This window comes from Silurus meridionalis, chromosome 12 (assembly GCF_014805685.1).
Source record: "Silurus meridionalis isolate SWU-2019-XX chromosome 12, ASM1480568v1, whole genome shotgun sequence".
Lineage (NCBI taxonomy): Eukaryota > Metazoa > Chordata > Actinopteri > Siluriformes > Siluridae > Silurus > Silurus meridionalis.
Genome location: NC_060895.1, coordinates 18,021,560 through 18,033,088, shown reverse-complemented (window position 1 = coordinate 18,033,088; position 11,529 = coordinate 18,021,560).

The window sequence follows — 11,529 nt, the reverse complement described above, 5'->3', positions numbered from 1 at the left end:
TTTTAATTATTTACATTTTAACAGCAAATAATTATATAGGCTTTGTCCTTTATTAGCATTACAGTCTATATTTATTTTTATTTGCATATTTAAATCAATCCATAGGCCTGTTCTCTACCTTATTTAAGATACACAGATGATACAATACTGTCCTTGAACATGACGTTCCATATCTTGCACCATAACATGAAAACTCAGGTTATTTTTATGCTATTGCAGGTTTCTCTGCAGGAAACAGATTTACAGCATCTTTCTCAATTGAATCTTGGATATGAAAAAATGGGAGGGTATCTGTGGAAATTTCTAGCAATGAATGCTGCTTTCCTGAGCTGAGGACACTCTCACACATCTGGATTTCCTGGGGGAAATACAGTAGATTGGGGTGATGCTTTTAGAAACTGCCTAAAGTGGCTGAGGTGTTGTGGAGAGTGTGATGTGTTCTTGAAAATATTACTACAGTCGAAGTGACATGCTGGTCAACAGGGAATAGCCACAGGCCAAAGCATATCTTTTTATCATGCCTGTCATAACGTTTTTGTCAGATTCAATGTGGCTATTGCATTATTCAAGGCTCTTTGTACAATATACCAAAAACTCTGTGCTTATTTCTACTGTGGTAATATTCTGAAACTACTTGATCTTACAAGGACTACAACCAATGTAAAATATTACATCTCCTGAATGAATTAATGAACCTATCCTAAAAGCCCAATAAATAATATACTTTATATCAGTAATAGGAAGATCGGATAATTTTAGTGACTTGGTTCTTTGAATCTTGTTATAAAAATTAACTAATATTTTGTTGAGCCATTTAGTTAATTTTATTTCCTTTGATCAGAAATAAAATAAAATGTTACATGTAACATACAATGTAAACACCCCAACACCTCTACATACACAATCTTTGACTATAATTCCAATAATAAAAATATGACGATGCAGCTAAAAACTAATTTTAATAAACAAAATAAGTAGCTTACCTCTCATATCTTCTGGTCCGTGTCGTTAGTTCTTTTGTCACATGACTTCCATAATTATTGTAGCAATAATGTCAAGATTCCGACCAAAATATTATCTATTGAATTGTTTAGTGTCTATGGGAGTCACGTGACAAAGGAAAGAACGACTCAGACCAGAGTAGACATGGAATGAAATATTTAATTTTGATTAAGTGTCTGTGGTAAAAGTACCAAGTCCTTCACATCATATTAATATATTAATACAAAATCATTTCAATTTTTGTTACGTGATTTATCCACACTGAACAACCACTATATAGAACACAAGCAGAGAAGAGATGATGATGAGCAGGTGATCAGAAATGTCTCTGTTCTCAGTCATGTTTACATCACTGTCTCCCTCTGTCTCATCCACGTTAACCCCATACTTCTAGCTGCCTTCTGCCTTGCTTGTTGTTAGCTTTGTAGGCTGGCCTACATCTGTGGTGTGTGAGAGCCAGGAAATGATACACTAGTCGTAGATGAAAAGAATGAAAAGAAATAGATAGAAGGACTAAAAATGGTGCAATGAGAAGACCATGTCACCAAATAGATTAGAACTGAAGTAAGAGCCTGATTTTGAAAATGTAAGAAGTAAAATGTACAGATATTTGTGTAAAACATTTGAGTGAGGGAAAGTAAAAAGTTGTCTGAAAAATAAATAGTGAAGTAAAGTATTGATATCAGAAAAATCAATTCTTAACTACAATGACAAAAATATTTGTACTTCATAACTTCCCATCTCTGGTATATAGGAGTCACGCGATAAAAGAACGGAAATCTCAGACTAGAAGAGTCGAGAGGTAAATACTCAATTCCGTTTCCTGTACAGTATATAACCTATGCGGATTGTGTGAAACATTTTGTGATACTCATGCGCATCCAGTAGAAAAAGAATGAATCACTCTCTGAGACTACTCCTTCTACTGAGTCACATTAAAGATTCATTCAAAAGTAACTAATCGTTTATGACTGCTGTATCATTTCATAAAAAGGAGAAGCTGTGAATAAAATACAGATAAAATATAATTTGTGTACAGTACTTAAGATACCAATAGAAACATCTGAGCAATTAGAAGTGCCAAATAAATGAAGTGCCAAAGAAATGGTGTAATAATGCTGTGGTGGATTAAACTATTTATTTAAACATTTATTTAATGAAGACAGAGCATATATTGAAGAACGTTCTTTCAGGAGCATTGCAAATAAAGCAGTATTTTGACCATACTTCTATTTACTACTTCTACTACTACCTACAAAATACAATATTTCATATTACTAGATAGATAGACAGACAGACAGACAGACAGACAGACAGACAGACAGACAGACAGACAGACAGACAGACAGACAGACAGATAGATAGATAGATAGATAGATAGATAGAAAGAAAAGGTACAAGTAATATTTATAAGTCTAAGGCAATAAAAAATGTGCAAAAGCTGATAATCAAGTACAGTAAGTATATGTATATGTGAAATAGTAGGCAGGATGTACAGTAGGTAAAATGTATATAGATACACATACATATAAATAAAATATTAGAGAACATCTATGTAAGGCAAAATATGTATAGAGAAAGAGTAGTATATATATATACAGTACAGACCAAAAGTTTGGACACACCTTCTCATTCAAAGAGTTTTCTTTATTTTCATGACTATGAAAATTGTAGAGTCACACTGAAGGCATCAAGGGCTATTTGACCAAAAGGAGAGTGATGGGGTGCTGCGCCAGATGACCTGGCCTCCACAGTCACCGGACCTGAACCCAATCGAGATGGTTTAGGGGTGAGCTGGACCGCAGAGTGAAGGCAAAAGGGCCAACAAGTGCCAAGCATCTCTCAGGGAACTCCTTCAAGACTGTTGGAAGACCGTTTCAGGTGACTACCTCTTGAAGCTCATCAAGAGAATGCCAAGAGTGTGCAAAGCAGTAATCAAAGCAAAAGGTGGCTACTTTGAAGAACCTAGAATATGACATTTTTCAGTTGTTTCACACTTTTTTGTTATGTATATAATTCCACATGTGTTAATTCATAGTTTTGATGCCTTCAGTGTGAATCTACACTTTTCATAGTCATGAAAATAAAGAAAACTCTTTGAATGAGAAGGTGTGTCCAAACTTTTGGTTTGTACTGTATATATATATATATATATATATATATATATATATATATATATATATATATATATATATATATATATATATATACACACAATATGCAATATGTAAATTGTATGTACAACTGTGCAGAAGTAATGTGTTTATAGAGTGTTATACAGTGTTCTAACAGTGTAGTGTAAAGTTCAGTAGGGTGATGGTGGATGGAAAAAAGCTGACCCTGAACCTGCTGGTTCTGGTGCGTATGTTCCTGTATCTCCTTTTTGATGGAAGGCGGTTAATCAGTTTGTGACAGGGATGTGAAGGGTCCTTGATGATGTTTTGAGCTCTGTACAGACATCTGCTGTGGTGAAGGTGCTCGATGGCAGGTAGTTGTGTGCCAGTGATGCGTTGGGAGGTTCTCACTGCCCTTTACGTTCACAAACAGTGGAGCATCCATACCATACAGTGATGGAGTTGGTCAGGATGCTCTTGCTCTTGATGTTCATGCTATATAAAGTAGTTGGGAATTTAAAAGAAAAGGTACAGCAAGCATATTGAATATGTTCCATTATTTTAGATATAATCCCTTATTTTTACAGATATACCATTAAAAACTAAAACTAGAGCTTACTTACTTGCCACTGTGATGTAAATGTAGTCAAGTATGGGATTGCCATAGACCTGGTAACGTTAAGCTAAAGTGTTGGCACCAGTGCATTACAACAGGTCTTAAAGTAAACATAAATGAACACAATTACAAAGTGATGGTGTGGCTTAGTGGTACGATATTTATCTGTTTGTCTGAAAGAGCAAAGTCATGACTACTGAGATGTGTGGGATTGTGGGAACTCATGAGAAAGAACATGTAATATTGTAATACTGCAGTTCTGAATCAGTGCTAAGTCACAAATAAGTGACATCCAACAGGAAAAGCCTAAAAGGAGCAAGAAGTGTGTGTGTGTGTGTGTGTGTGTGTGTGTGTGTGTGTGTGTGTGTGTTTAATAACTAGTGATTCTGGGGTAAAGCTGATCTGAAGTCTCTTCCACTGAGAACTTGAAGGAATAGATGTCTATAAAATGTTTTAATGATGATACTTTTGTAAAAATGCAAGTAACACAAATTAGCAGTAAACAGCTAATGACAGCTAATGTCAAAGGCAACAGCTCATGTTAATAACAAATAACGTTCACTATAAAATAGAATCAGCTTAGTTTCTGTTAATGCCAGATATAGTTAGCTAATTGGTGCAGCTAAACATATTACTAATACAAAATCATGTATGCTAATCAGTGGTAACGGCTAGTCAATGTAAATATAGTAAGCTAGTTAATGTTAACATAGTTATTATTAATGTTAATATTGTTAGCCACATATACTTAGCTACTTAATGACAACATTGTTAAGGTAAAATATAGATAAATATCAGCAAAACTAATGTAAACAACCAGAAATCATGTTTGAACCAAAAAATGCTAACTAACTACCAGATGCTAGATTTAACAAAAAATTATCTAACTAATGAAATGATAATAATATCTATGGCTTTCGGCAGACATCCTTATTCAGAGTGACTTACAGCTGAGCTGGGGAGGGTGAAGGGCCTTGCTCAAGGGCCCTGCAGTGGCAGCAGGATTTGAACTTGTGACCTTCCAATCCAAAATTCAATGCTTTAACCACCTCCTACCACAATTGATGTAAATGCCAAATCGGTTAAGCTTACCATAACATCTAGTCTTAGTGTTGCCATAACATATAGTCTTATTGTTACAGTAACACAAGCTAAAATTTGCTGTCATTCCCATCTGCCACATTTTTCTGTAAGTTAGAGATCTGCTTTTTTAAAGTTTGAGCTAAAGACATGTAATCAAATGTCTACTTGTTCCTTTTTAATTCTTTTTGAATATTCTAAAATTATTTCTTTGCCACTCCAAGTAAATTTCAGTCATTTTTGAGTGACACACAATCATTAACACAATTGTACATGTTTTTTTTTTCAGAACTCATTAAAGCACCAACTGTGTAAATTGAATGTAGCACATTGATCCATACTGTATAACCACGACAGATGGCTTTTTATTTATCAATATGTGTTAATGTTGGCATTTCTGAGAATATTACAGCTGGACGGCAAATATAGACTGATATGTCAGTTGAAAGTACATGTCTGCGTTTAGTTACATTAAAAACTACTTTTTAACTTTACAGTTTATATGTCTTGGCAACTATTTCTATGTTCCTGCAATAGGTTATGGGTAATATTTAGGTAAAAAAAAACTTTGGGTTATTTAAACTGTTCTCAATATTTGGTTGCTCTTACTGAAAATTAATGCAATCCATAACAGATGCCTCCACAAGTACAGGAAAAGGTCCTAGGTTTCTTTATGTTTGGGATATACTATTTTTTAGTATATTTGTCTTATACTAATAGCAAAAACACCCCCAAAGATATTGCTTCCTATAGCAAAGAGTTAACACTGGCTAAATCTTTTTAAAAAATTAATTTCATGCCTGTATTTCAGCTATGGTTTAATTTCCATTTCTTAAAGATTTTTGTTGCACTTATATTTCTTGCCTCTACAGACAGGTAAAGAAAAGGGAAAGGTTTTTTTTTAAGGCACAAAAGAATGGCCCTCTACCATCAGCCTTTTACTCCTAGCATTTGTGGCTATTTTTTTTTCATCGAGCATGTTCATGGTTAGCTGCTTGACACACTGAGGAGGGCACTAGAAATTCACCATGGCAACCATGCCACCGCATCAACTGGAGCGTCGCGCCATTCAGTCGATTCTCAGCATGGCTCAGAGTGCACTGCAGATTTGTCTATTGCAGATCGAGCTTTAAACACACACATACATCTGTGCATTATTTAATGCCTCATTAATAATGAATTAAATATATTCACATCATGTCTGTGTACCGACAGGTGTGTGTAATGCCTGCATGGCTATCTCTCAGACATTCGTCTGTTTCAGTGAGTGTATTTGTGCATCAGTGGATGTGTGCTTCCTTGTGTGTATCTTTAAGTGTGTATGTGTTTATATAAAGTATATTCACTGCATTTGGCCAACAAAATGCCAAATTTGATATCTGCTTAATCACTGACATTTGTAATCTGGAATTAAAATCTAAAAAACATTCCTATTAGATCAGCCCACAACATGCACCTGAGACCGAAAGTCTCACTTTTTTTCATCACCATGAAGAGTAGAAAAAAATTCAAAAAGACATTTTTAGTGATTTATCTTGTAAATGAAGTCAGCCAAAAGGACAGTCATATAACATCACCATTCTTCCATAATGGTAACCATTTTTCAAAACAGGAAATCAATTAAGGGCTCATTGTCCTTTAGCAAGTTGGCACAATGCTTTAGGGGTTGAAATGCTAGTCTACATTCCCTACAATGATTTTTACACCAGCCATGATGTGGTGTAGTGCCATCTGCTGGCAAGTCTTATAAAGCATCAGCCATTATTTGTGTGTTTATAATCGGGGTGCAAATGCACATTTGCTGAGGCCTATGCAAGATAATGGTTGCCCACCACTTCACCCAATAAATACAAGATTATATTGACATTTACGTTTACATTTGGCAAACACCCTTTTCCAGAGTGACTTACATTTATCTTATTCATACAGCTAAGCAGCTAGGGGTTTAAGGGCCTTGTTCAGGGATCCAGGAGTAGCAGCTTGTTATGGCTGGGATTTGAACTCACAACCTTCAGATCCAAAGTTCAATGCTTTAACCACTCTCCCTGTAATAATAAAAACACAACATGTAATTTAATTAATTGTTTTTGCTGGGTTTTGTTTATTTATTATTATTATTATAATTATAATAATAATTATTATTATAATAAATGAAAAGTGTGTTAGATAAGTGAAAAAAGAGTGCAGGCAGGGTAGAGTGAGGGGAGAAGAGTGGCAGGAGTGATTTGTGAAAGAAGGGTGAAGTGAATGTTTATAGGACTGTGGTGAGACCTGCTATGTTGTATGGTTTAGAGACAGTGGCATTGACAAAAAGACAAGAGGGTTGACAGAGTTGCAGATGCTGAGATTTTAATTAGAAATTAGTTTATTGCAGGTAAGTCATTTTAGAGACAAGGTGAGGGAGGCTAAATTGAGATGGTTTGGACATGTGCAGAGGAGGGACATGGGGTATATCGGTAGAAGAATGCGGAGTATGGCGCCACCAGTCAGGTCGAAACGAGGAAGGCCGAGGAGAAGGTTTATGGATGTGGTGAGTTAAGACATGCAAGTGTTTTGTTTGAAGGAAGCAGATGCACAGAGTGGTATGAAGACAGATGATCCGCTGTGGTGACCCCTAACAGGAGCATATATAAAAGAAGAAGAAGAAAATTATTATTATTATTATTATTATTATTATTATGTTGTTGTTGTTGTTGTTGTTGTTGTTGTTGAGAGGATTTGTGCTCATTTAGCCACATGCCAGGTACTAATGTTATTTAAAAATGTCTCTATGCACAAAGTTTTCAAAAATAACCTGAAATTAGTTTGCATTTTTTGAAGGAACTGATGTCAGGATTCTTGTATCTAGCTAAGGCCAGGCCTGCACAGCTTTAAAAAACACACCACCATTTATATATAATGGTAGACCACCATATAAACATACATAATTCTATCTCTGAAATGTACATTAGTAAATCTTTTAAGCAGCAAAAGAATGTACAATACTAAAGCACACTTCCACCGGTTCACAGAATTTCTTCTGCACAGGGTCACAAACTCGTCTGCCACAATTAATCTGTCAGCGAGAGACAAGTTAATGACAAGCTGCTTGCTCACTGTGTCCATGCTGATCACATCAAAAGAGTGCTGAAGTTCTGCAAAAATAATATGATCCTGTCTTCAGGCCTTTCCAGTTTCTGTCAGCATTTGTTAACTGTTATGAGTTTCTCATCTATAAATTGATCAATAGAACCTGCATTAAGAAAGTGCAGCATATTGCTAATGAGCACTGAATAACCTGAAAATCATGCTTCACCCCAGTGTTATAAATGATGTCAACACCCATCACTTCAATACAGAGGGGTCAGATGCCTTCAGATAAACATACAGATGACACTGATGTTGCATACTTATAACTATGTTATTCTGTGCTTGAACATAAATGATAAAGATTCAATAATATCCCCCATATCAATTGTATATGTAAGATCATGGTGTGTTCAATCCCAGAGGTGCAATGCAGGATATACTGTATGTGAACATTTTAAAAAGCTAAGAATGATTTTGGCAACTAGTTAAGAAAAATGATTTTGCTTTGGGATCATGTGATGCCATTCGGTCACTTATCTTGGGTGTGTCATCATGCTTAAGTAAAGCTGCTTTCCTGTACATGCAAAAGAACTACAGCTGTTTCATGTTCTTGATATGTGTTAAACCAGTATACTTACAAATTCTGTATTAAAACACACTTGTAAAAACGAAGCCAATAAACAGACAGACAGACAGACAGACAGACAGACAGAGAGACAGACAGAGAGACAGACAGACAGACAGACAGACAGACAGACAGACATGATAGATAGATAGATAGATAGATAGATAGATAGATAGATAGATAGATAGATAGATAGATAGATAGATAGATAGATAGATAGATAGATAGACAGACTTGCCAATATACTCATACTGATGTATTACAGTGGTAGAGGAAAAGTAAGGGAGGATTAATAATCTCTCCCTCTAGACATTAGGTTGAGTGAAACATGTGTTGGGAATTTTTCTAACTCTGAGTAAAGAATAGAAAAAAATTCAGAGAGACTAGTGATAAATACAAAGCTACACTATATGTAGAGAATAGGGCCTGGCTACTATGCTAATTTACACACACACACACACACACACACACACACACACACACACACACACACACACACACAGACACACAAACAAACACACACATAACACAGCTACACACTGCTTCAAAGACAAAACAATTTATTTATAAGATATTAAAAAGTTGTCATTGAACACGCAGATGTGTACTGTTCCTTCCACATTTTTAATGATCAGGGGTGTGAGGTAAATAAATTTCAACTTTGTTCTCTTTTCTGTACATTCTGTTCTGCTCAAGCATCTGTGCCAATTTTAGGGATGTTTTCTTAAAGGACTCTGCTTGTAAAATATACCTATGCTGACCTTAGCTGTCACTTATAGACATGGCTTTGCATCAGGACATGACCTTCTATTGCTACCCTGTGTGTGGTTGAAGAGAATGAACAGGGTGTGGGCCTGAAAGGGCAGCAAGTTCAGGTGTACATAAACAGATTTTTTATTTTAAGAAGTGCAATGTCAGAATAACAATCATGAATGTAAAGTGAGTTTTACTTAAAAATCAATATAAATATGGTATTGTTTCCTCTTTGATGCATTTTACTGTAAGTTTTTTTTTTGTAGAATTGATGTACTGGACAAAAGACACACAAAATTCACAAAATAACACAATAAAAAATAAATAACCCATACTCAACATAGAGCATGAAGACAAAATATTATTGTAATGTTTAAAAGTTTTGAATTAAAATTTAAAGTTTAGAATTAAGGTGTTTTAAATTACTTAAATCAACAAGACTTTTGCTATGTTTCCACACAGACAGTTTTAATTGCCGGATGTGTGCATCGCGGCGGATTTTGGTGCTTGATTTCAGGTCTGGCACATCAGTAAAACAAATGTTTAATGATAAGAATATGTTTTCATTGGATTTTTTTTATGTCTGGGTAAAAAAGGACATAAATAACCTGTTTTGCATTGGAAATATATATAATTAAATTTTTTTTTTCATTGTGTGTGTACGGTTCAGGTCGGTTCAATTTCGGTACGGGTAGGGGGAAGAAATACAAATCATAAAATTGCTTGTAGTTTTTTATTAACACAGTTTATTTATTATCAACATTCATGAATTGTGACTATTTGAACAGTTTAGATTTTGAAAACAATTTTAAATAAAATGCCTGCTTGGTTAAATAATATATTAAATAATATTTTATAATATTATATAAAAATAAAATAGAATAAATCTAATTAACACAATATACTTTTTATTATATTGATTAAATTGACTAAGCAATTTAATTGCAACAATTAAAATATATTAAATATAATTAACTTAATGAAAATACAGAGCTCCTGAACAGCTACATTTATACATTCACCAAAATGGAGAAATTTTATTACTGGCATATTTTATTTTATATTACTATATAAAACATATTTTAGCACAAGGTGTACATTTATAGTTTGAGGTCAGTTTGATAGTGGGCTTTTGCACTGCTATTGGACAAGCAGTAAGGTCAGTCCGATACACTGGACCTCCTTTAACTTTACAGCAAATTGCTATTAAAGAGAGTCTTCTATTGGTAGCTCATCAGATAAGGTTTTGGAATTTGGATTTGAAAATTGTACATTGAAATCTAAACATTGCCAAACTCTCAGTGTTGCCCCTCTGAGCGATGTCTTTAACTGTCTTTGCAACAGAGGTGATTTACAGTGGCAGACCAAATGCTTTATGTTCTTCATTATTTATGATCATCTACAGCATCCGCCTACTGGCACATTCAAATCTGACCGTGTTGACCTTGGCCCTTTAAATTATCAGAGAAGTTTTGAATGCCGCCTACTTTCTAGGCTACGTCTCTTCTTTCATTAGAGACTGCAGCAGGAATGTAGCATTCTGACATGCACTCGTTTTTCATAGGCCCTGTAAATAACTACAGGAACGCCTGACACCTGACCGGAGTGTGCGAGCTGCCAGCTGTCAGGATGATCTGTGGCACTGTTTTTTTTTCCTCTGCAGGAGCACATGTGGAGTGTGTGAGCTCATTTCAGAAGACATCGTGGAGACTGTCTATAATGACCTCACATCACTGGCCTGAAAGCAAATCTGAATATTTTTATAATTCATGCACACTTTCACCAGAGGATTGCTATTCTAAGCACTACTGTAATCATTTCATGTAACTGATTGTTTACTGATTGTCACTTTGTTTTGAGAAAGTTTAACGCTACACTTAAAGTTAAAGGAATCTCAGAGAAAATTCTATTGAGCTTCATAAATAATTTTTTACAGTCTGCTTTAATAGATTAGCTGTAGTGCTTGAAATGTTTAAATGCATTTACACAATTTATTTTCAGACTTTAAAAGTGCTTTCATGTAATTGGAGCAGCTTGTTGTCACTCATCTCCATTTCCCCACCCACAGCACCTGCATGCCCTGTTAAAGGGCAGTTGTAACACTCTGATCATTTTCCCTTCAGAAGACCTGGTGAGTGTGTGTTCCTTTTTCTACCACAGAGTTAAAATACTTTAACTACAGGTAGCTTTTTCTTATACAGTATTTTGAATAAAGTCAGACTGGATAACTCTCATTAATTATTGCTTTTCATTAACACCATTGTTTAATA